We start from the raw sequence: 25,916 nt of genomic DNA, 5'->3' as shown, positions 1-25,916 counted from the left end.
TTAACCTTACCCAGTGACAGTTCCATGGAGGTGTTTCCCGACAACAAGTTGTGCTGTTACACAGCCAAATTACCTCAAGCCATCCAGTTAGATCACGAAGCCCATTGGGAAGTGGCTTTAGTGGAAATGATTCACCCGACCCAAGTCCACAATGTCCTTGCCAATCAAAATACTTTTAAGGTGGAAGTTCATGACCAACAATTGCAAGTAGAGTTGGATAAGACTAGTAGCACATCTACCAGTAGAACCTATGATGAAAAACTTAAAACGTGGACCTACAACTTTGTGATTAACCCAGGCTATTATTTCAGTGGTCATCATTTGGTCAGCGCCATAGCCTCCAAGTTTAATGGTGTGTTTGGGGAAGTTTTTAAGAAGGAAACTTTCAGGAACAAAAGTGTTACCATGGAGTAACACAAAGTAGCTCGTCGCTTCTTGATGAAATTTGAGCGAAGTAAAATCGTCTCCATTATATTTTGTCCCGAATTGTTTGACATGTTGGGCGGGGACACGGAGCTGAGGAAGAACTTAGAACAAAAAACATCACCCGAATTACCCGTCATTTACGACAACGTGACTTTTGGCCAGTATTTTCGTACCCCGGTAGAACTGAACCAAGGACTGAATTTGATGTTCGTGTATTCCGATGTGGTGGAATACAACGTGGTGGGACACACCTCCGTACCGTTACTGCGTGTCATTCCTTTCAAAGTGGATTCTGCCACGAACGCTGACGAGGAAGGTGGAAACACTTACCACGTCCACCGCGAATTTGTCCATCCTCACTATTTGCCGGTCAGCAAGTCGTATTTGGACACGGTCAACATTACTATAAAAGGAGATTTGGGACAAAATATTCCATTCACCAAAGGAAAAGTCACGGTGAAACTCCATTTTCGAAAACGGTTCTCTCACGACTCGTAAGTAAGTCATGTATCCAGTGTACCAAGGGGTGGCTCGACAGCGAGGACACGGTTTAGGAGACATGTTAAAATCGGCCTTTCGTTCGGTGGCCCCAGTGTTGAAACCGATGGTGACACGCGGATTGCACGCCTTGAAAGATGCGGCACTGACGCAAGGCAAAGAATTTCTCCAAAATGTCATCATCGACAAACAGAACCCTAAAGAAGCCTTCATGAGGGCTGGCAAAAATGTCTTGCTGCAAACGGGTAAAGACATTTTAGGTCGACGAGAGACACCTATAAATGCCCTGCACGCTACCGAGTCAAGCATTCAGCAAGGACAAGGCAGAAAGAGACGACGAAGAAGAAAACACCCTTTCACCAGACTTCAAGCGAGAAAGGCCAAGAAAAGAAGAACCGTTCGAGACTTAGACGTTTTCGATTATTGAAACACAGCAACAACAAAAAATGATGCACCGAGAGTCTTGCGCTTGTTCCAAGACGGAACTGGATCTGTTTGCCATGCCCCCCACCATGATGACCATGCAAGAATCCCAATGGGTGGAATTTAATCCCATCTCCTCATTGACCGATTCCGCTCCCATCGAGTTTGAAATCAAAGGACAACCCGAAGATTACATCGATCTGAATAGCAGTTACCTGTATTTGAAAGTGAAAGTGATCAAAACGGACAACACCATTCCAGGAGGCGATGCTAGAGTAGCTCCTGTCAACAATTTCATGCATTCCTTGTTCAGCGAAGTGGACTTGTACTTGAATAACAAACTGGTCAGTAGCAGCATGGATACTTACCCATATCGTGCCTACTTGGAAAATCTCTTGACGTACGGAAAAGAAGCCAAGAATACTCATCTGGATGCTTGCGTGGTATGGAAACCTGACACGGCAGGTACAGACAAGTTTAGCGACACAGTCCTGACAGCAGATGACGATCCTCACAATGTGGGGTTTAATGACCGTCGTAAGAAAATTCTGCAAGGGCGAAGTTTAGAACTGGTGGATCGTTTGCATTTGGACATGTGGTTACAAGAAAAGTATTTGCTAAACGGAGTGGATGTCCGCCTGAGACTGAATCGTAGCAGTGCCACTTTCCATTTGATGGCCCATGCCAATGAATACAAAACTATCATTCAAGAAGCCAAGCTCTACGTGCGTCGCGTAGAAGTGTTACCTAAAGTGGGAAACGATATCAGTCAAACGTTAAGCAGAACAACTGCCAAGTATCCCATACGACGCGTAGAAGTGAAAACGTTCACCATTCCTGCTGGACAGCAATCCATGATCCAAGATCATCTGTTCCAAGGACAGTTACCCAAGCGTTTGATTGTTGGTATCGTCAAGAATACAGCCTTCAACGGAGTCCACAACGAAAATCCTTTTGAGTTTAAGCATTACAATGTGTCCAAGATCGAAGTCAGTCGCGACGGCAAGACCTTGTGTACCCGGCCTTTAGAACCTAAGTTTGGTAACAAGAATTACTTGAGATCGTACTTGTCCCTGTACGAAGCCACCGGACAGTTAGGAACCAACACCAGTCACGGTATTTCGTACGACGATTATGACGGAGGCTATGCTTTGTGGGCTTTCGATTTCACTCCAGACCAAGGCAGCGACGAGGGACATTTCCACCCTATAAAATCTGGCCAAATTCGTGTGGAACTTCAGTTTACTACAAATCTAACAGAGACGGTGAACGTCCTCCTGTATGCAGAATTTGATAATACGATAGAAATCAACAGTTTAAGAGAAGTCATCCTAGATTACTAGAAGCCATGGAAGACTGTTATCCCTCTTTACCTAGTGGAGAAACTTTAAAGATGGAATGTGAGGAGACCGTGGAAGGAGAAGAATCTCAAGACGAAGAAGATATCATGATGAAGTCGAGATGGCCAGAACAAGAAGCCCATTTAGTCTCCTGTTTTGCCAAACACTTGGTCGACAAAATGACAGAATTGATCAAGAAAGATTGCTATGGATGTCAAAACGATCATCCCAGTCAAATTCAACACGATAAATGCCTGATGTTGAGTCAAGAAGAAAAATTGGACGAGTATCTGGACGAAGCTTGGAGTCTCATCTCGGACGAAGACGTGTTGCACCAGTGGTATAAAGACTTGCGTGAACATTCTTGTCCACCATTAACCACTCAAGAGATCCATCGTATCGAAGCTCTCCTGAATCAGAGTGAGGAAACAGAACGAATAACCGTTTATTCGTCAGACATTTTCAAGCAAAAAGTCAGGATCGAATTGACGACTTATTATTACCTGTGAAGAAGAAGAAAAAAAACAAACACAAAACAATGGATACCTGGGAACTTTATTACCTTTTGAACCACAGTTCGTATACGTCTTCTTGGAATCCTGTCGTCTGTGCTAAAGATGAACTCCCTCATCGCAAACCTAAAGACCATCAAGCTTACGTGATCAACACGGACGATAGTCATCTCCCAGGAACCCACTGGGTAGCCGTCTACTTTCCTCAAGAAGGCTGTGTGGAATATTTCGATTCGTACGGATTGCCGCCTTTGGAAGACGATATCATCGACTTTATGAGAAGAAATGCTCAAACCACCCGATTCAATAACGTGAAATTACAAGGCACAGATTCCTTGGTGTGTGGACAGTACTGTGTGTATTTTCTGCATCATCGCAGCCTGGGCTATTCCTTAGAACATTTAGTGACTCATTTCGATCCTCGTTCTTCTGCTAGAAACGATGTGAAAGTAGATCGATGGTTTTGTGACCATTATGCTTATCTTTTGTCTCAAGCTAGGAAACGTAGTGTCCATCAATGGCCTAATGATTTCCAACAGTGGAAATCACAATTTCATTCACAACGTTGTCAGCCCTGTTTAAAGTAGATTGTGCATTGAGAAAAAAATGTTTGTGATTTGAAAAAAAATTGTTTGATGTTATAGTGTTGGATTATTGTTAAAAAATGTTAGAGTTGTTGTTTAGTGTTAAGTGATTTTTTGAATAAAAAATGTTGTGTTTTGAAAAAAATGCCTTTGTGGTTTGTTTAGCTATAAGAATGTTGGATTGATGCTCTTTCATTTCTTACTATCCCTCTCATGAACGTTGCGGCTCGAAAACCGTGGGGGATGTTTTCCTTCACGTCCGCGCTTTCACTTTAAGAACCGGGTTGTTCCCAGTCTAGCCATCCATTGTCGACTCATCCTCCTAAGAAGATGTGCTCCAAACTAGCTAAGCTCAACGAAGCCTACGTGAATTTGCATAGGGTCAGACACAGTCTGATACCGAAGCCAGAAGAGATAGAGAATGTGAGAATGTTAAAAATCACTGAAGACCTGATAGAAGAGCTCTTCAGAGAAGAAATGAACAGGGAGAAAGAAGAATGGACAGAGAAGTACAGACTTCAGAGACAGCAGCAACAACAACAACAACAACAGCAGCAGCAACAGCCTGAAGCTGACAGAGGCTTTGTGGATTGTCGTATCGACACCAAAGAATTCTTCTTCTCTTTCCGAAGAAGCAGACCTATCGCCAGAAAGTCTATCCTCAGAGGACATCGCATTCTTAGAAACTAAAAAAGAATGCTATAGCAAAAAAACAAAAAAAAACAGCCCTTTTCAGGGCTACCCAATACTCTAGAAAAGAAATAACTATTAATTTGCCAATGTATGTAGGTAGAGTAGTGTGAAAATAAACACTAACTCTTTATTAATAGTGGAAGTGTATGAGTTTGTGTGATTGTGTTTGTAAGTGATAAAGTAGGTTGGTGTGGATAGTAGATTAAAATGATGTTTGTTTTTGGGGTTGTTTGAGGTGTATATTAGGGGTTAGATTGGATTGTTTTGAGTATGTGGATAGTCTATTGAAGTGATGGGTAGCATAAAAAAAGTGAGAGAGTGTTTCTTTTAGGTCCGCGCGTTGTTGTTGTTTTTGGTCATGATCTAGGTAAGATGAATTTTATGTTTTTAGGGGGATGTTTTCCTTCACGTCCGCGCTTTCAGTATAAATTGAAACTCGTTGGGCAGTCAAGCTACCCTTGTTGATTGATCAACACCAAAAATGAACACGAGACTGGAGAAACTGTTGGAACTTCATGTGCATCTGGAATATGCCAGGCGCATATTAAATGAACTGGCCGCTGAAGCCATTGTCGAGGAGGGAAGGATAAGAGAGGAGGAAAGAAGAAAAAAAGAAGAGGAGGAGAGAAGATATAAAGAAGAGGAGGAGGAAAAGGAGAGAAGAAAAAATTTCAGAATCCCAGAGAGTGAAAATTGGGATTCTGAAGCGACATATCCTGCCTCTGCTCTCTCCCCCCAAAAGGTAAAAAGTAACTGGGGGATAAGATGTGTATGTGGCGCCAGGCCTGGAAGGTGCCACCATTAACCAGGTGTCCATGAAGTTCCAAACAAAACAGCCCTTTTCAGGGCTACCCAATACTCTAGAAAAGAAATAACTATTAATTTGCCAATGTATGAAGGTAGAGTAGTGTGAAAATAAACACTAACTCTTTATTAATAGTGGAAGTGTATGTGTTAGTGTGTTTGTAAGAGCTCAGGTATGTTGGTGTGAATAGTAGATTATGGGTTTCTAAGCAAATGTGGAGAGTATAGTTAGGGTTATATTATATGAAATGAGAAAAGTGGGATGTTTTCCTTCACGTCCGCGCGATGTTCGGTCATCATCTAGGTAAGATCCATTTTATGTTTTAGGGGATGTTTTCCTTCACGTTCGCGCTTTTCGTATAAGAATCCACAGTATTCGTCGTTCAAACCATTCTGCAAAGAATACAAAGAAGATGGCGTCAAACCAAATGGACAAATTACAAACCTTGCAAGACGTTTTAGACAACTTAGGAATAATGGAACAGATGCTATTAAGACTGGTTGAAGACCATTATTCCTATAGTCCCCATCGTGTAAAGATGGAAATTAACAATTTAAGGAAAGCAAAGGACAAGATTAGTGGTGTAATGAAAGAGATCAAGGAGGAGAAGGAGGATGAAGAGGAAAAGATAAGAATAAGAACATGGAACGAAAAAATTGAAAAAGAAGAGGAAAATGAGAAGAGGAAGAAAGAAGAAGAGGAGGAAGAGAAGAAAGAAGAGAAGGAGAAAAAAAAGAAGAGAAAGAGTGTTGGAGATAAAATAAGAAGTTGGTGGAGGAAAAGAAGAAATTAGAAGAAGAAAACCCAAAGGCCCTTTTCAGGGCCAGCCATATTTCTCGAAAAGAGATAGTGTTTTGAATTGCCTACCCCTTTTTTAAAAAAAATTTTAAAAAAAAATCCCATGTTAAATTCCCCTTGTCCGTAGAGTGTCCCACGATTTATTCCCATGTTAAATTCCCCTTGTCCGTAAAGTGTCCCACGATTTATTCCCATGTTAATTCCCCTTGTCCGTATATGTTCCCACGATTTTTCGCCATGTTAAATTTCCATTGTCCGTAAAGTGTCCCAGGGGTGTTTTGACTGGAATTTCCATTGTCCGTAAAGTATCCCACCTTACTACTAGTACTGAATGTTGATTTTATTTTACAAAAATAGCTGATTCTATTATCCATACGATTTTTTTAAATTCTCAATATCTATGTGCATCACAATTGTAATGAATTATCTTTAATTATCAGCAAGGTCTTACGTCAACAAAAATTGAATCTTCTCATTATCTGCAACACATTTTCCTCGTTTATCTTATTCAAAATGATGCAGTAAATTCCGTTGGTTATATATTTTTGATATGCATATGCTAAGTATTGGGAAAAGAGAATATGCTGATTAGTTTTACAGTTAGACCGCAAGGACACGCAAAGACAATGCAAAGACGGACCAACACACGGAAAGAAATGGCAAGACGGAATTCAAACGTTTTAAACTGACAATGCTGGTAAATAGTGAATCTTGATTCCAATATAATCAAAATGTAAATATTTCTATCGTCTATATAATGTTCCTTTGTGTGTGTGTGTGTGTGTGTGTGTATGTATATATATATATATATATATATATATATATATATATATATATATATATATATATATATATATAATCCCAATTAATACTGACGTAATAAATCCCGAGGGCCGTGTAAGTGTGTGTGTGTATATATATATATATATATATATATATATATATATATATATATATATATATATATATATATATATATATATATATATATTAAGTAGTGAAGTGGGGCGATATAGCGACAAGGGAAAACCCACAAAAAGGTTGTGGGCCTGTATAACGACAAGATTTATAGCGACAAGGCAAAATCCAATCAAAAAGGTTGTGGGCCTGTATAGCGACAATGGGACTTATTAATGGGACAATTAATATAGGGACAATATGAATGGAACAGGTAAGGTAACGTTACGGTACTGACGATGAGCAACAATGTAGCAAGAAGCTGACCTCAATCGGACCCAACACCAGGCCGGGGGGGGGGGGGGGGGGCTAGAACGCTTGGCGGGAACGGGACTGGCGGGACTGATACAGAGATAACACAGACATTATACAACAGACAAACAACAATAAAACTAACTTTAAAAAAATAGGCAAGAAAGCAAATCTTTTCGAGGCATATGAGTAAGGGCCTTTGGGTTCTTCTATTTTCTCCAGTTCTTCCACCAACTCATCATTTTTTCAATCATTCCTTTCTTCTTCTTTTTCTCTTTCTCTGGTATCCAGTCAGGATTGCCCATCAATTTGAATTTCTCCTGCACCTTCATCCAGTTTTCATTTAGTCTGTCAAACACCTGTTTTTTCTTTCTGTTTTCTCTTTCCTTTCTTTCCTTACACCACCTTTCTTTTATCTTCTTCACTTCTTCTTCCATCACTTTTCTCATTAGTCCTTCTGCTTTCTTTAGCTGTTCCATCCCCCACTTCACAAAAGACCACTCTGTCCAATTCAGTATGTTTTCCAAATTACACCTGACTGTCAATACATTATAAAGGGCCTCCTTCAAGCTTCCCAGTCTCACATACGAAAGATGAATGGAGCCTTGTAACTTTTTGACTTCCTCTTCAATCATGCCCTGAACCAGATCCTTTCTATTTTCAGACTGGTCACTTGACTTGTCACAAAGTCATTGGTAACTGGATACCTCAATTCCTTCTCTAGCCTTTCCTCCACATAGGCGGCATCCATTATCCAGTACCAACTGCCCTTTAACTGGTTAAACAGTTCTATGATCATCTTAGTTTATTCTGTGTAGAATGGCGCGAACGAGTAAGTTAAACTAACGTCGATTTCACCCGTTAGGGCATGTTCGACGGTTTATTCCAGCACAGCTGGATATTTAATTACTCCTCGAGGAAGAAATTAGTGCCTCATCCCCCAAGCATTTCTGTGTTCAAGGAACACTAATTAATTTGGCCATCAGATCGTGGGACTAATTAGTCCCTAACGACCTAAATGTAGGGCCGTCATGAGTAGGAATGAACCCAACACGAACTCATGGAAAAAGGATTGAAATTCAGTTGCGATTGAACGTACCACGTGTCAACCCAAGCCGTATGTAACGTCCGCTACGACTGGTCGGCTGCGATGACGTCACATTAGGACACCTTTTTTTTCGGGTGGAAATGGTTCCACATTCCGTCATCGTACGATGTCCGAGCTAGGTCAGGAGGAAAGATACTCGGAAAGCCAGCCATGGATGTTGTGTACTCCCAAAAACGCCAGCCACGCACTTATTTCAAATTTAGTCCAGTTTTTCTAATGGACAATAAAAAAAATACCAGTAATGTGTTAGCCACCTGTGCAATTAAATCAAATCCAACAAGTCGTAAAATTTTCCTACTTCTTATCATTTCTATCTGATTCTAGTACTTAGTGTACATGATAAAATTTCCCTATTTTACCTATTTCCTTTTTATGTCTGAGCGACATTTAAAAAGTTTGGTCACTATCAGGTCATAAAAAGTTTTTAAGCTTTGACGTGGCAATCCAGTGGATCAAGTTAGTGTAAATATAGAGATTTTATCGAAATGGTTTTCAAGCCAAAATAGAAAACCTCAAGGCATACAATCGGTTTCCACACTTGATATCACCGATGGATACCCATACTCGCACATGACCCGTTGCTTTAAGTGGGTCGGGAATTCCACTTGCTGGGCTGGAACATGGATTCTCTCGGGACCTGGGTCGACCATATCTGCTATACCGCTGTGCAAAAATCTTCCGCTCACAGTCAGTAACCAGGATTCTGGGTCTGGAAGGTCATGTAAGAGTATAAGATGGCTGGCAATCATGCGAGCAACCATGACCGAACACTTGGTATATTTCAACCCTCTCATTCAGATGGCTCTACGGGCCTTCCTTAAAACCGCTTTGCTTGTTAGCGGTATTTTGGGCTGCAGTTCGTGGTTCCTCGCATTAAAGACGATCTTATGGTCCGTCATATGTTTGATGGCCTCGTCTTTATCATGAAAGAGTGATACAATCCCCATTTCGTCAGCTTGTTTGTTGACTTCTTTCACTTTCCTCTTGTGAATTTCTCGACACAAACGTTCTACAGTCACGCACTGAGATTTTGCTCTGGCAAGTCCCTGCCAAACTTCCTTGTAGATCTTCTCTTGCAGTTCGTTTGGTAATCATTGAATATTATTTTTTAAATGGGGTTTAAAAATATTGGTCTCGGTGGCGTGCAACGTTAGACTCCTAGCCAATCTGGTTTCTTAAATGACACGGTATGTCACTTCAATAACTCGGTCCCACTAAAGGTAGGTAGTGACCATTCGGAGACCATCGAGCATGTTCCAGGTATGCCGAATCTTTTTGTTCCCATTGGTGAAGTGACACACCGCAACTGAAGCACTTGACTTTATCTCCTTCGCCCAAGTAGAAAAATCCGGCTCTGGCTAATTCTTCGAGGGTTGGTCATCTCCGATATTTAGGCAATTTTCCTTGGAAGGTTTGAAAATGATTTTCAAAGTCGCAGTTTTCAGGCAAACGCACAGGGAACGAATATTTGTCTTTCACAAGGTGAAATCGACATAAGTTTGCTAGTTTTGGATGACATCCGCAGGGTGGTAGACGCATGGTCTCGCGTGAAGGTTGGCATTGACAATGAAAACCAGTGAAGAGTCCACGATAACGAGTGGCACCACTTCGCATCCGTCAGGTTTGACACACACAGGATCACTTTCCATAATAGGTGTAGTGGTAGTAGTAGTTATAACAAAGTTCCCATGGTGCTTTACTGCATCTCTAAGGTCACAGCGTACGGCATCGCTCGCATCGCAAGGCACATCATCGCACTCCACGTGAGAGTCCCCAAACTTGAATGATGTCTGTTTAAAAGGATTCATCTTTTTCGCTTGGTCTTGGTAGTTACAATGAAGCTGCGAATGGATCAATTTATCTATAAAGATTCAGCTATTCTGGAACATAATCGATGGTCTCCGCACTGTCCTTACCTTTCTATGGCCTTTCCACCCATCACACTGCGGTACATTTATGACGGTACCTTAGAGAAGGTAGTACCTTTGTCCAGGAAGAAAAAAAGGAAGATTTCCAAAACTAGGCATAAAAAAAGAACTACGTACAAGCTCGAGACTTCATTATGGCTAGTATAAAAAGGTACAATGTCCAAGACCGATAGTTCATTGTAACTATCGCTATAAATCTTATTATGAAAATAACACCCATAATATCGATATACATAATGCACTGAATTCAGTTCATCAAATATCGCTGAAAATTGCATCGTTTACAAGGAATTCAATAATTACGTATTGTGTAACAAGTACGAAAATTTTATTGGCATTGATAATTATACGTTTGAATTCATTTCCCAAAACAAATTATTAATAATAATAAAAAATCCACAATTTAAGATGTGTAAGTATAAAGAGATGATAAATTTATAGATTAATCCTAAATGATGGAAATACAAATCCAAATCTATAAATGAAAATTGACAATGAACAAATGACATGTTACATATACAACAAATGTAGATGTATGCTGACAAATTTATAAGTGACGTCCGATACTATTTAAACATTATATGAAAATACAATTGGGAATGCAAAAGAAATGAAAGTGGACAAATCCTAATTACAGATTAATAAATTGTTATAAATAGATTGTACGACTTTTAATGGAAATGAAGCATTCTTACTAGGGATAGTATGTTTGCAAAAACAGTCATATTCAAATTGGCTGACCGTTTTTCTGTTCAGCTATCAGTTATGACCGCCTTATTGTCAATCCGTTGTATTTCTCCAAAGAATAATCCAATACCATTGCTACGTACGTTACAAAGGGTATGTTTACACATGCACAAGCACGTGCACATTTGGCTAGCTTTACTATCATCCAGTTATTTATTGGCATAAGACTGGCAATTATTTCATTGTTTCATTTTGTATACAAAGTATATAAAACCAATTTTAGCTTGATAAACACAATGACCATGGATAAATGTCGGTCTGTGCGCTTTTTACAGAGTTTATCATCCGATAAATGAAACATTGACCTAATGTAGAGCATATTGATAAACCAGAATTTCGACACAGTGCAGAGAATAAAGATTAAACAGGCATGGAGAGAACTCCGCCATTGCCGGTCTCAGGCCCGGGTGTAAAAGGAGGAGGGTTGGCGTGGGGCTAGCAACCCGACCCTGTAAAACCCAACTTGCTACAAAAACGCCAACAGAAGAAAAACCAGAAACTGAAAGCCTGAGAGAGGAAGGGTCTTCTTCTGGAACTTTAATGACGCTATGTGATGAAATCCGCGAGCCCGCGGAAGCCATAAAGCAGACCACCCTTCTATCCAACAGGAGAATTAACATCGCAACATGGAATGTGATTACAATGTATGAGGCAGGAAAAACAGCACAGGTAGCAGCAGAGATGAGGAACTACAACCTATCCCTACTGGGCATTAGTGAGACAAGATGGACCCAATCTGGACAAAGAAGACTGATGACAGGAGAGATGCTACCGTATTCAGGACACGAGGAAGATAATGCGCCTCATACACAGGGGTGGGGCTCTTGCTGTCAAAGCAAGCATATAATGGCACTGATAGGATGGGAACCACATGGGCCCATAATCCTCACGGCAACGTTTAGGACCAACAAGGAGAAAATAAAGATGAACGTCATACAGTGCTACGCTCCAACAAATGACGGTGAAGAAAAAGATAAGGACTAGTTTTACAACAGACTACAGAATATAGTAGAGAAATTCCCAGACAAAGACATCAACATCCTTATGGGTGACTTCAATGCCAAAGTTGGGTCAGACAACACAGGGTATGAACAAACCATGGGGATCCACGGCCTGGGCGAGATGAACGAAATTGGAGAGAGATTCGCAGATCTTTGTTCACTGAACAACCTGGTCATTGGTAGTACCATCTTTCCCACAAGAGAATCCACAAGAACACATGGATATCACCAGACCATGTGACAGAAAATCAGAGTGACCACATCTGCATAGCCAAGAAGCTCAGAAGATCCCTGCAAGATGTGAGGGTGAAGAGGGAGTAGATGTGGCATCTGACCACCACTTAGTTGTCGCAAGGCTGAAACTTAAGCTGAAGAAGAACTGGATGGGCACAAAAGAGAAGATAAAAAAAGTATAATATCAGCCCTGTTGAAAGATGAAAAAACTAAAGAAGAATACAGAATGACGCTTAACAACAAGTACCAAGTGCTACAAGAGCTTCTTGAAGATGAGGAAGACAATGCAAACAACAGATGGCAGAAAGTTAAAGAGGCAATAAAATCAACATGCCAAGAAGTACTAGGCCCCATGAAGCACCAGCAGAATGAATGCAGTTCAGTCGAAAAATTGTGCAAAATCCAGGAGCGTAAACAAAAAAAAAAGCAGCAGTAAATAGCAGTAGGACAAGAACTAAAAAAGTGAAGGTACAAAAAGAGTACATTGATGCCCACAAAGAAGTGAAAAGAAGCATCAAGATAGACAAGAGAAACTATGTTGAAGGAATGTCAGCAGAAGCAGAAGAAGCGACAAGAAGTGGAAACATGAAGAAGCTGTATGACATCACCAAGAAGCTGTCCGGCAAGTACAACAAAACAGAGAGACCCGTAAAGGACAAGCAGGGAAAGACCATAGCAAGTACAGAACACCAAATTAAGAGATGGGCGGAACATTTCGAAGAACTGTTGAACAGGCCAGCCCCACTAAATCCCCCAGAAATCCACCCAGCCAACGCAGATCTCCCCATAAGCTGTGACAATCCCACCAGAGACGAGATCAGGAAAGCCATCACCCAGCTGAAGAACGGCAAGGCAGTTGGACCTGATGACATCTCAGCAGAAGCCCTCAGAGCAGACTTAGATGCTTCAGTAGAAATGCTATACCAGTAGTATATGGGGAGTAGTGAAGGGGGGCACCCTACGGACAATGGGAATTAACATTACAAAACCCTTTGGGCAAATCTACGGACAATGGAAATTTAACATGGAGAAAAATCGTGGGCAAATCTACGGACAAGGGGAATTAACATGGGAATAAATCGTGGGCCACTTTACGGACAAGGGGAATTTAACATGGCGATAAATCGTGGGTCACTCTACGGACAAGGGGAATTTAACATGGGATTTTTTTTTTTTAAATTTTTTTAAAAAAGGGGTAGGCAATTCAAAGACTATCTCTTTTCGAGAAATATGGCTGGCCCTGAAAAGGGCCTTTGGGTTTTTTCTTCTTCTTTTAACTTCTTAACTTCTTCCACCATCCTCTTATTTTGTCCATCATTCCTTTCTTCTTTTTCTTTTCTGTTTCCGGCAACCAGTCCGGGTGGCCCATGGCCCGGAACTTCTCTTGGATTTTCATCCAGTTTGTGTTCAGTTTTTCGAATTCATCCCTTTTTTTCCTATTTTCTTCTTCTTTTCTTTCCTTGGACCACTTTTCTTTGATCTTCTTGACCTCTTCGGTCAGCACATTCCTCATTAGTTCTTCAGCTTTCTTAAGTTTTTCTAACCCCCACTTCGCGAAACACCAATCTGTCCATTCTACAATGTCTTCTAGAAAGCACCTTGCACTCGTCACATGATCTATCGCTTCTTTTAACTTACCCACTTTGACATACGGTGGGTTAATTAAACCTCTGATTCTCTTCTCCTCATCCTCTATCATTTCTTTTACAATATTTACGGATAAGTGGAGGCTGGTTACTTGTCTTGAGACGAAGTCTTTTGTCACTGCATACCTCCATTCCTGTTCAACCCTTTCTACTACACTCAATCCATCCACCATCCAATACCAACTTCCCATAAGATCGTTGTATAAAGCTGAAGCTGCTGGCATCTTCTTGTTTACTTATTCCGTAGAATGGGCTCCAATGACCAACACTGTTAGTTTTATAGTGAAAGCGCGTACGTGATGGAAAACATCACCTAAAAACATAAAATTGATCTTACCTCGATCATGACCAAGCAACGCGCGGACGTGAAGGAAAACATCCCCTACTTTTCTCATTTCATATAATATAACCCTAACTATACTCTTCAGACACGCTAAGAAACCCATAATCTACTATTCACACCAACCTACCTTAGCTCTTACAAACACAAACACACAAACACACAAACTCATACCCTCACACTATCTTAAAAAAGAGTTAGTGTTTATATACACACTACTCTACCTACACACATTGGCAAATTGATCGTTATTTCTTTTCTAGAGTATTGGGTAGCCCTGAAAAGGGCTGTTTTTTGAACTCCTGATGCACCTATCTAATGATTGCACCGTCCTGGCCTTGCGCCACACACGCATCTTCTTCCCCAGTCTTCTTTCACCTTTCTTCTGGGGAGCGCAGAGGGAGGATGATTCGCTTCAACACCCCAATCCTCTGTCTCGGGAATATTGAACGACATCCTCTCTTCTCTTTTCTTTTCCTCTTCTTCCCTCTCTCTTCTCTCCTCCTCTTCCTTCTTTACTCTTGCTTCTTCTACTATAGCCTCCGCTGATAGTTCGTTTACTATGCGCCTGGCATATTCCAGGTGCATCTGGAGTTCTAACAGTTTCACTATTCTGCTAGTCATTCTTCTGGCTGTGTTGATCAATCAACAAGGGTAGCTGGACTGCCGAACGAGTTTCAATTTATACTGAAAGCACGGACGTGAAGGAAAACATCCCCCCTAATAACATAAAATTCATCTTACCTAGATCATGACCAAAAAAACAACAACGCGCGGACCTAAAAGAAACACTCACTCACTTTTTATGCTACCCATCACTATTTTAAAATTTTTTATAAATCACTTCAATAGACTATCCACATACTCAAAGCAATTCAATCTAACTCAAAATATACACCTCAAACACCAAAAAACATCATTTTAATCTACTATCCACATCAACTTACTTTAGCTCTTACAAAACACAATCACACCAACACATACCCTCACATTTTTTAAAAGAGTTAGTGTTTATTTTCACACTACTCTACCTACACACATTGGCAAATTAATCGTTATTTCTTTTCTAGAGTATTGGGTAGCCCTGAAAAGGGCTGTTTTTTTGTTTTGCTATGGCATTCTTTTTAGTTTATAAGAATGCGATGTCCTCTGAGGATAGACTTTCTGGCGATAGGTCTGCTTCTTCGAAAAGAGAAGAAGAACTCTTTCGTGTCGATACGGCAATCGACAAAGCCTCTGTCAGCTTCAGGTTGTTGCTGCTGTTGCTGTTGCTGCTGTTGCTGCTGTCTCTGAAGTCTGTACTTCTCTGTCCATTCTTCTTTTTCCCTGTTCATTTCTTCTCTGAAGAGCTCTTCTATCAGGTCTTCAGTGATTTTTAACATTCTCACATTCTCTATTTCTTCTGGCTTCGGTATCAGACTGTGTCTGACCCTATGCAAATTCACGTAGGCTTCGTTGAGTTTAGCTAGTTTGGAGCACATCTTCGTAGGAGGATGAGTCGACAATGGATGGTTAGACTGGGAACAACCCGGTTCTTAAAGTCAAAGCGCGGACGTGAAGGAAAACATCCCCCACACGGTTTTCTAGTCTCAACGTTTCAGTGAGTGTCATGAGAGGGATAGTAAGAAATGAAAGAGCATCAATTCAACATTCTTATAGCTAAACAAACCACAAAGGCATTTTTTTCAAAACACAACATTTTTTATTCAAAAATCACTTAACACTAAACAACAACAACTCTAACATTTTTTAATAATAATCCAACACTATAACATCAAACAATTTTTTTTCAAATTGACAATCTACTTTGAACAGGGCTGACAACGTTGTGAATGAAATTGTGATTTCCACTGTTGGAAATCATTAGGCCATTGATGGACACTACGTTTCCTAGCTTGAGACAAAAGATAAGCATAATGGTCACAGAAACATCTATCTACTTTCACATCGTTTCTAGCAGAAGAACGAGGATCAAAATGAGTCACTAAATGTTCTAAGGAATAGCCCAGGCTGCGATGATGCAGAAAATACACACAGTACTGTCCACACACCAAGGAATCTGTGCCTTGTAATTTCACGTTATTGAATCGGGTGGTTTGAGCATTTCTTCTCATAAAGTCGATGATATCGTCTTCCAAAGGGGGCAATCCGTACGAATCGAAATATTCCACACATCCTTCTTGAGGAAAGTAGACGGCTACCCAGTGGGTTCCTGGGAGATGATTGTCGTCCGTGTTGATCACGTAAGCTTGATGGTCTTTAGGTTTGCGATGAGGGAGTTCATCTTTAGCACAGACGACAGGATTCCAAGAAGCCGTATACGAACTGTGGTTCAAAAGGTAATAAAGTTCCCAGGTATCCATTTGTGGGGTTTTTTTCTTCTTCACAGGTAATAATACGTCGTCAATTCGATCCTGACTTTTTGCTTGAAAATGTCTGACGAATAAACGGTTATTCGTTCTGTTTCCTCACTTTGATTCAGGAGAGCTTCGATACGATGGATCTCTTGAGTGGTTAATGGTGGACAAGAATGTTCACGCAAGTCTTTATACCACTGGTGCAACACGTCTTTGTCCGAGATGAGACTCCAAGCTTCGTCCAGATACTCGTCCAATTTTTCTTCTTGACTTAACATCAGGCATTTATTGTGTTGAATTTGACTAGGATGATCGTTTTGACATCCATAACAATTTTTCTTGATCAGTTCCGTCATTTTGTCCGCCAAGTGTTTGGCAAAACAGGAGACTAAATGGGCTTCTTGTTCTGGCCATCTCGACTTCATCATGATTACTTCTTCTTTTTCCAGGGTCTCCTCACATTCCATGTCCAAAGTTTCTCCACTGGGTAAAGAGGGATAACAGTCTTCCATGGTTTCTAGTAATCTAGAATGACTTCTCTCAAACTGTTGATTTCTATGGTATTGTCGAATTCTGCATACAGGATGACGTTCACTGTCTTGTCCAGTGGCTTTGCAAACTGAAGTTCCACACGAATCTGACCGGATTTTATAGGGTGGAAATGTCCTTCGTCGCTGCCTTGGTCTGGAGTGAAATCGAAAGCCCACAAAGCATAGCCTCCTGCATAATCATCGTACGTAATGCCGTGACTGGTATTGGTTCCTAACTGACCGGTGGCTTCGTACAGGGACAAGTACGATCTCAAGTAATTTTTGTTGGCAAAGTCGGGTTCGAAAGGACGGGTACACAAGGTCTTGCCATCGCGACTGACTTCGATTTTCTTCACGTCGAAGTGTTGAAAGTTGAAAGGATTTTCTTCGAAGGTTCCGTTGAAGGCTGAATTCGAGACCATACCAAGGATTAAACGCTTGGGTAACTGTCCTTGGAACAGATGATCTTCGATCATGGAATGATGTCCAACGGGAATGGTGAAGGTTTTCACTTCCACGCGACGTATGGGATACTTGGCGGTCGTTCTGCTCAACGTTTGACTGATGTCGTTACCTACTTTAGGTAACACTTCCACGCGTCGTACGTAGAGTTTGGCCTCTTCGATTTTGCTTTTAGGAACCTTAGCATTCTCAGCCAACAAATGGAAAGCGGTACTGCTACGATTCAGTCTCAAGCGGACATTGACTCCGTTCAGCAAATATTTCTCTTGCAACCACATGTCCAAATGCAAACGATCCATCAGTTCTAAACTCTTCTTATCTAAGATTTTGAGTTCTCTTTGCTCAAAGCCGCTATTGGTTCCATCTACAAGGTCGAACTTGCCCGCTTCGTCAGGTTCCCACAGCACACAAGCATTGAGATGGGTATCCTTGGCATCTATTCCGTACGTCAAGAGATTTTCCAGGTAGGCACGGTAAGGGTAAGTATCCATGCTGCTGCTGACCAGTTTGTTATTCAAGTACAAGTCCACTCCACTAAACAAGGAATGCATGAAATTGTTGACGGGAGCTATATTCTCAGTGTCATCTACTGCACCATCATCCTTATCTAGAACTTTGACTTTCAAGTACAAGTAAGTGCTATTCAGATCGATGTAATCTTCGGGCTGTCCTTTGATTTCAAACTCGATGGGAGCTGAGGCTGTCAATGAGGAGACGGGATGAAATTCCACCCATTGAGATTCTTGCATCGTCATCATGGTGGGGGGGCATGGCAAACAGATCCAGTTCCGTCTTGGAACAAGCGCAAGACTCTCGGTGCATCATTTTTTTGTCTCTTTTCTCAATAATCGAAAACGTCTAAGTCTCGAACGGTTCTTCTTTTCTTGGCCTTTCTCGCTTGAAGTCTGGTGAAAGGGTGTTTTCTTCGTCGTCTCTTTCTGCCTTGTCCTTGCTGAATGCCTGACTCGGTAGCGTGCAGGGCATTTATAGGTGTTTCTCGTTGGCCTAAAATGTCTTTACCCGTTTGCAGCAAGACATTTTTGCCAGCCCTCATGAAGGCTTCTTTAGGGTTTTGTTTGTCGATGATGACATTTTGGAGAAATTCTTTGCCTTGCGTCAGTGCCGCATCTTTCAAGGCGTGCAATCCGCGTGTCACCATCGGTTTCAACACCGGGGCCACCGAACGAAAGGCCGATTTTAACATGTCTCCTAAACCGTGTCCTCGCTGTCGAGCAACCCCTCGGTACACTGGATACATGACTTACTTACGAGTCGTGAGAGAACCGTTTTCGAAAATGGAGTTTCACCGTGACTTTTCCTTTGGTGAATGGAATATCTTGTCCCAAATCTCCTTTTATAGTAATATTGACCGTGTCCAAATACGACTTGCTGACAGGTAAATAGTGAGGATGGACAAATTCGCGGTGGACGTGGTAAGTGTTTCCACCTTCCTCGTCAGCGTTTGCGGCAGAATCCACTTTGAAAGGAATGACACGCAGTAACGGCACAGAGGTGTGTCCCACCACGTTATACTCCACCACATCGGAGTACACGAACATCAAATTCAGTCCTTGGTTCAGTTCTACCGGGGTACGAAAATACTTGGCAAAAGTATCGTTGTCAGAAATGACTAGTAATTCGCCTTTTTGTTGTTCTACTTTCTTCCTCAGCTCCATGTCACCGCCCAACATGTCAAACAATTCAGGACAAAATAAGAAAGACATGATTTTGGGCCCCTCAGGAAATTTTATCAGGAAGCGACGAGCTGTTTTGTGGAACTCCAGGGTGACACTTTTTTTGACACTTTCCAAAGCTTTCAGAAACACACCATTAAACCTGGTGGCTATGGTGTTGACCAAATGTTGACCACTAAAATAATAGCCTGGGGGAATGAACAAGTGATAGGTGGTCCACTTTAGATTTGGTGTACGGGTTTTCTTGTCATAATGGCTATGGGTATCCATCCACTGTTGCATTTGCTCGTCATGAACTTCCACATCAAATTTATTTTGATTGGGAAGGACATTGAGGACTTGGGTCGGGTGAATCATTTCTACCAAAGCCACTTCCCAATGGGCTTCGTGATCTAAGGGGATGGCTTGAGGTAATTTGGCCGTGTAACAGCACAACGTGTTGTTGGGAAACACCTCCATGGAACTGTCACTGGGTAAGGTTAAGTAAAATTGGTTTTGGTGACTCATAATTCCAGAGTTCTGTGGCTGTCCGAGGGAATATTAGTGGATGTCAGAGGTGTGTCTCCGCCCAAAATGGGGTTCTGGTTGTGGTTGTTGTTGGAGTGGTGACTGGCACTGGCACTGGACACAACGTTCCCGTTCGAGGAGAATTTCAGGGAGGGATTGGGAAGCAGGTAACCGATGCAACTGCTCAATAAAATGGTCCACAATTGTTTGTCTCCTTGTTGCAAACTCAAATTGGCGATGGCCGCCCCGATGACACAATACACCACGAAGATTTGGCAGAAAAAGACGATTTGCGTTTTAGGCACACGTTCTCCACACCACACCCACAAGGGTTGTTTTTGTAAATCTTGCACAGAAGAACTAGGGGAAGAAGGACTGGTCGACGTAGCTGCGTCTGATGTGTGAAAGGGCATGATGGTCACTTCTTCTTTTTATAGTCGATGACTTGCGAAGCGTCGATCCAAGAATCGAAACTGGGTGGATATCCTTTCCAACGTACTTTGACTTCTTTGACACGTCGTTTGCCCACTTTACGGGTTCTGCGTTCGAGAATGCTTTCGATGTCGTACACGTCGTCTTCTTTTTTGGTGACACGTTGTAACTCGGGCAAATAAAACGTTCCTTTGAGTACTTCTCCGTTCATGTCTTCCAATTTATAGACGGCAGGATGACGGCCATGTACTCGTCCAGTGACGCGAAACAATTCGGTGGTCCAGTTAGGTAAGTAACCTTTGTCGAAAGTGCGTTTGGTTTTGCCAATGCGCACCCAATCTCCTACGGTCAACTCTCCACTTTTCTTGGGGACAGACCTCGTCGGGGACGTACCGAACAGGCGCTCAAACACCAGCACTTCGTTGTCGGGAGTCACGTCTTGCGGAGCACGTCCGATGTTTCGATGGTAAGATTGGTTGTACGCTTGCACCAGGTGCGGTAAGATGTCGATGTACTTCAGAGTGTGGTGATGCGTAAAATATTTCCACATGCGTTCTTTCAAAGTGCGTTGAAAACGTTCCACGATGCTGGCTTTGGTTTCGGGATTCTCGGTGGTAAAAAAATGAATGTCACGTTTCTTTAATTCTTTTTGGAAAGCTTGGTTCAGAAATTCGGTGCCTTTGTCCGTTTGCCATCGAAGAGGGCGACGACCGCTTTGTTTCAACACCCGTTGCAGGGCTCGCACTAACTCGCTGCTCGATTTGGAAGTCAAGGGCACGACCCAGGCAAATTTGGAAAAGACGTCGATGACACAAAACAAATATTTGTAGCCGCGATTGTAGCTGGCCAAATGAGAGACATCGGCTAAATCGGCTTGCCATTGATGATCGATGCCTTCCACTAGGGTGCGACTTCTGGCAAACTTGCGTCGAATGGGTTTGTGTAAAGTGTAGGTAGCTTGTTCTTGTAACCATCGTTGCACTTGAGGTAAACGGAGACTTTTCAGTCGCGTTTTGGCAGCACGATACAATTTTTGAACTCCTGCGTAACCTGCAGGATGGGAGGGATCGTAGTAAATGCTGGCTAAGACTTTTTCCATTTTTTATTTTGTGTTGGTGTGTTAATAAGTCACCCACTCTTCGGTGATGCTACTTTGGGTGGGTCGAAAGGGTGGTTTGGAAACGGATTTACGTGTCCGATGGGCTACGGGAGTAGAAGTCGAAGGTAGTGGTGGTGGAGGTGGCAATGGAATGGCTTTGGTTTTCTTTTCTTTTTTCGCTTCTGGTTTCCCTTCTTTCTTTTTCACTTCTGTCGAAGGAGGCGTGGACATCATCTTTTTAACCCAAGCTTTCATTTCTTCTCGTTGGGGTGTGGGGGACGGGGTAAACAAGGATGCTGCAATCTTACTAGAAATGGGAGCTGCTGACGGTGTTTGAAACACTTCGCGCGTCTCTTCTTCCTCAGGTCTTTGTGGGGTAGCATCTCTGGTGACCCTTGGGGATGACAGTAGTGGTGGTAATGATGATGGTGCTGAACTTTTCATCAAGGTCTTAAAATCTTTTAGAGTGGGTAAAGCTGTTTCGTCTAAAGCTTTCTGGTGAAAGAGTTGCAGTCGTTGCAAGAGTTGACCGTACTTTTGCGATTTTTCTGTTTCGGACAAATCTTGGCGATCCATCAAGGACTGCAATTCGTGTTGTAACTGGGACATTTCGCTCAAATTGGGATTGGGAGGTAAATGCGGGGTGCGTTGTTCTTGCCACCGATGGTATTCCATCCATCGTTTGTAAGGCACTAAAGCTAGTTTTCGTCCTTCCATGGGGTTGTCAGGGGTCGATTCTGAGATCTTGGGACTTCCGAGGGCCTTTTTATCTTGCTCCCACCAGTCCTCCCAACATGGTTCCCAAGACTCCTTTCAGTATGGGGCCTAACAAGAGAGGTAAAATGCCTCCACGTTGCACCAACATCTTCTTTTTTTGACGAATGGGAATTTTCTTTTGAACCATTTTCCGAAGAACGTGACGATGTTTGCCTAAGCATTGTTTCTGGTGTTTGGACAAAGGGATCGTGCCTTTCAAGACGTTCAAACAACATTCGCACACGGTATCGATGACCTCTTTGGAGGCCGTTTGAATGAGTTTTTTTCGTAGGGGTGGAGAAGCTTTGGACAGGACAGATAACATGTCCCCATGTTTGGCTAAACGTGGTGGCAGTCCTTTCCTTTTCTTTCCTTGGGGTTTTCTGGAGGGTGACATCTTTGAGTCTTCAGGAGCACCAAAAAACACTGATATCCTACTCGGTCACAGGCCTTTTTTATACTGGAACGCGTCGCCATTGATTGTCTTTACGTCGTATCAGTTTGAGGACAGGCATGACACGTCGTGCAGGGGTACGTAACGGACTAAATCGAGCCAGTTCTTGCTTGGACAAATCCAGTAAACTTTGTAACATGCCCGATCTTTCATGGACTTTGATTTTGGGAGAAGGTACTTTGTGAGCAGCAGCCACTGCCACTAAATTGGAGGGTCCTGCCACTGGGGAAGTTCTTTTGGGGGTCATCAACGGAGAAGTTCTTGGTGTAATCAACGTCTCCAAGTACTCTTCAGTTCCTGGTGACATCAACGGAGAAGTGGATAAACGTGAGGCTGTCGGAGACGCTGTGGCAGGTCGTGGTTTGCGAGTGTAAGGCTGCGTTCTGGCCGCAGTGCCTCTCTTGCGACTAGTTTTCTTCTGTGGACTTTTCTTTTTCTGAGGACTTTTTCTCTGTTTCTTTTTCTGGGGGCTTCTTTTCTTTTTTCGGGGTGGTGTCTGGTAAGAGGAGGGTCCCGCCACTGGAGAAGTTATTCTTCTTGGGGACCTGGTCTTTTTCTTTTTCTTCTTGGGGCTTCGTTGGACTTTTGTCTTGGGGATAACTTTGGGGGCATTAGGATCCCATCTTAAGAGTAAGCGAATGATGACCCCTCCTAGAGTACCGCTCCCTCCAGGTTTCAAAATGATTTGTTTTTTGGTTTGAGTGTCGATGCGGGGATCGGCCAGTTGGACCAAAGCGACTTTGTTTCGATCGAAAAAGCGTTGGGTTTGATGAGGAATCTGAATGATTCCTTGGAGTAATTGACGTGCCATCACCGTGAACCATCGTAAGACTTCTTTGAGACTAGCTTCTAAGACACGAGCTCGTGTTTGTGGATCTTTTTCTCGACTGATGCCATACAAGGCACGAATCAATTTGACGGGAAGATGCGACTGAAGGGACGTCATGTTCGCACTGAGTGTGAGACAGACGAAAAAGGGTCTGAGGTTTTTATAGATTTTTTTCATGGGGAGTGAAATGAAGTCGAGGACGGAGACGTGTACAGGACAGGCCCTCCGTCTTGGCACCAGTGGTGAAACAAGTGGGTACGAAATCGCAAATCCTCGGGAGTGGTAGGTTTCAAATCGACGAGTAAATAGGCGTGTGGCGTTTGAGTGGCATCGTCGTACGCCTGAGTCAGCCAAGGCGTTCCTAACTGTTTGGCTAAGACTTGCACTTGCGATTTATCTCGAGGGCTTTTAAACAAGACCACGTAATGCGCATTGAGACTGATGGTGCGATGGGCTTTACTTTGTTGAAACAAATTTTGGGTGATGTAAACGACACTGGCATTACGGTGATGCCCTTTGCGCGTGAACCACAATTTAATTTCTTCTTCGTCTTCTCCTAACATGTCGTCGAAAATGACCAAATGGGTTAGACGGGAGTCAGAGACGATGCCGTCGTCTTCTTTAGGAATGCCTTCCACAAACACGATGGAATCACCTTGACTTTCTCGCAAAAGGCTGTACGCCGATTGCCACTCTTTGTAACACCACACGATCCGTTGAGGGGGCCGATCGATCAAATGATGTTTATGCTCGATCAAACGTTTGACGAATTCGGTTTTGCCCGAACCGCTAGGTCCAGCAATGAGCATGTTAAAGGGATGGCGAAGATACAAAGCCTCCCAACTGGCACGATCTAAGTGTTCGTCGATGACTTTGACAGTAGAGGAAGAGGGAGCAGAGACAGCAGAGGTAGCCATGGTGTGAGAAATGTCACTTGTGACACGAAAAACAAACAAGACAAGAGTTTATATGCTTTTTTCAGAACACGTTTATTGAATGTTTCAAATATGAACACGAAAGACAAAAATACATACAACCCAAATAGTGATGTACAGGAATATAAAACACAGCAAAGCGATCAAAGTGGAATATAAACAAGTGTCTGTACAACATGTTTCGGTTAACCAAGATGTCCTAGGGACAGTGTGTAATGTTCTTACAGTCTCTACATGAGGTATTGTCACACAAGTGTCCTCCCGGAATGACCTTTCAGGAATGTCCATGACAGTCCTGTCCTGAAGCGAGTGGTTGTTCTCGGTGACGGGTTCTTCTGGCACCGTCACTAACACAGGTTGAAAAGTAACTTTTTTCCTTGAACAACTCTTGTGCATACTGGGCCACTTCTTGGGTCCAAACCTCAAAACCCCCCTTTTTCCAGTCACGAACATCTGTCCAATGAGGGTGTAAGTCACAAGCTACACACACATCGTCATACACGTCTTGGGTAACTAAAAGTTGACGAATCTTTTTTTCCTGTTGAGGTCGAGAAGTATCCAGATGAAACCGCAAGGCTTTGAGCAAAAGGAGTTTTTCGTGACCATTTAAGGCCATGGAGGTGGTAAGTACTGATCGTAAAGAGTCCACAAAGAATCGGCTGGTAAACGAAATCCCAGAAAACAAGTCACTAAGACACACACCACTTGTCGTCCCAAATTGAATGGATACAGTTCTTGCAATAATCGATGGTAATGATCCACGGTTCGAATATGGTCATTGAGTTCCTTCCACGGAATCTGTTGGATTACATACGACATAAGTCGTGGCATAGCTGCCTGTTTTTATAGTCTCTTTGTTTCGAAAAGAATACACGTACTTTCTAGCCAGTGATGTTCGTTTTCCAGTGGGTAATGTAAATCTTGCATACTGTAACCGAAACGTCAGAGTTCGATTAGAAGTTTCCTCTTCCGCTAAGTAGATTCCACGTAAAATATGTTGGTAATCCTTTACCTCGTCTTCCTCAATGGGTTGCTCTAGGTGAATCTCGAAGTAACCAAAATGATCAACACGTGAATCATCGGGGGCCTGGAAGTATTGAACAAGGTCTGACCACTGAAACAATTTCTGACGAATCAGTTCTCTTATACCCTTCAGGTACCAGTGGTTAAAGATCTGGTGACGTAACGGATGCAATTGTTCTTTACGTTTCACTTGTATTTTGACCAGCTCTCGGTAAATGCGTTCTCTCAACTCCACAGGCAAAGCACGAATGTTCTCTTGTAAAGTATCCATGAATAGGTCATACTAAATTCTCTTTGGTCTGACACAAGAAATGTACTCTTTGCACAAACATGGTTTCACTTCAGTGTCGAATTTAAATCGTTGAGTCACTAATCAACACATTACAATTCGTTCAGAAGTTTCCTCTTTCACTAAGTTGACATTGTGTTCAAGATGTTGGTAATTCGTTAACTCTTCCTCTGGAATTCGATGCAGTACGTTTACAATGATGTAACTACAATCGTCCATACCAAACCAATCCTTTTGAAAACTAGAGGATCGTTGAT

General features: G+C 42.3%; 1 pseudogene; it reads left to right on the top strand.

Moving 5' to 3' along the window:
- The first annotated feature begins 11,611 nt into the window (after positions 1–11,611).
- LOC149808191 (uncharacterized) overlaps positions 11,612–25,916 on the top strand; it is a 36,787-nt pseudogene continuing 22,482 nt past the window's right edge.

This window comes from Sinohyriopsis cumingii, chromosome 1 (assembly GCF_028554795.1).
Source record: "Sinohyriopsis cumingii isolate HCF-2022 chromosome 1, ASM2855479v2, whole genome shotgun sequence".
NCBI lineage: Eukaryota > Metazoa > Mollusca > Bivalvia > Unionida > Unionidae > Sinohyriopsis > Sinohyriopsis cumingii.
The sequence above is the reverse complement of the archived record's forward strand: the minus strand, read 5'-3'. Positions and strand labels throughout refer to the sequence as shown.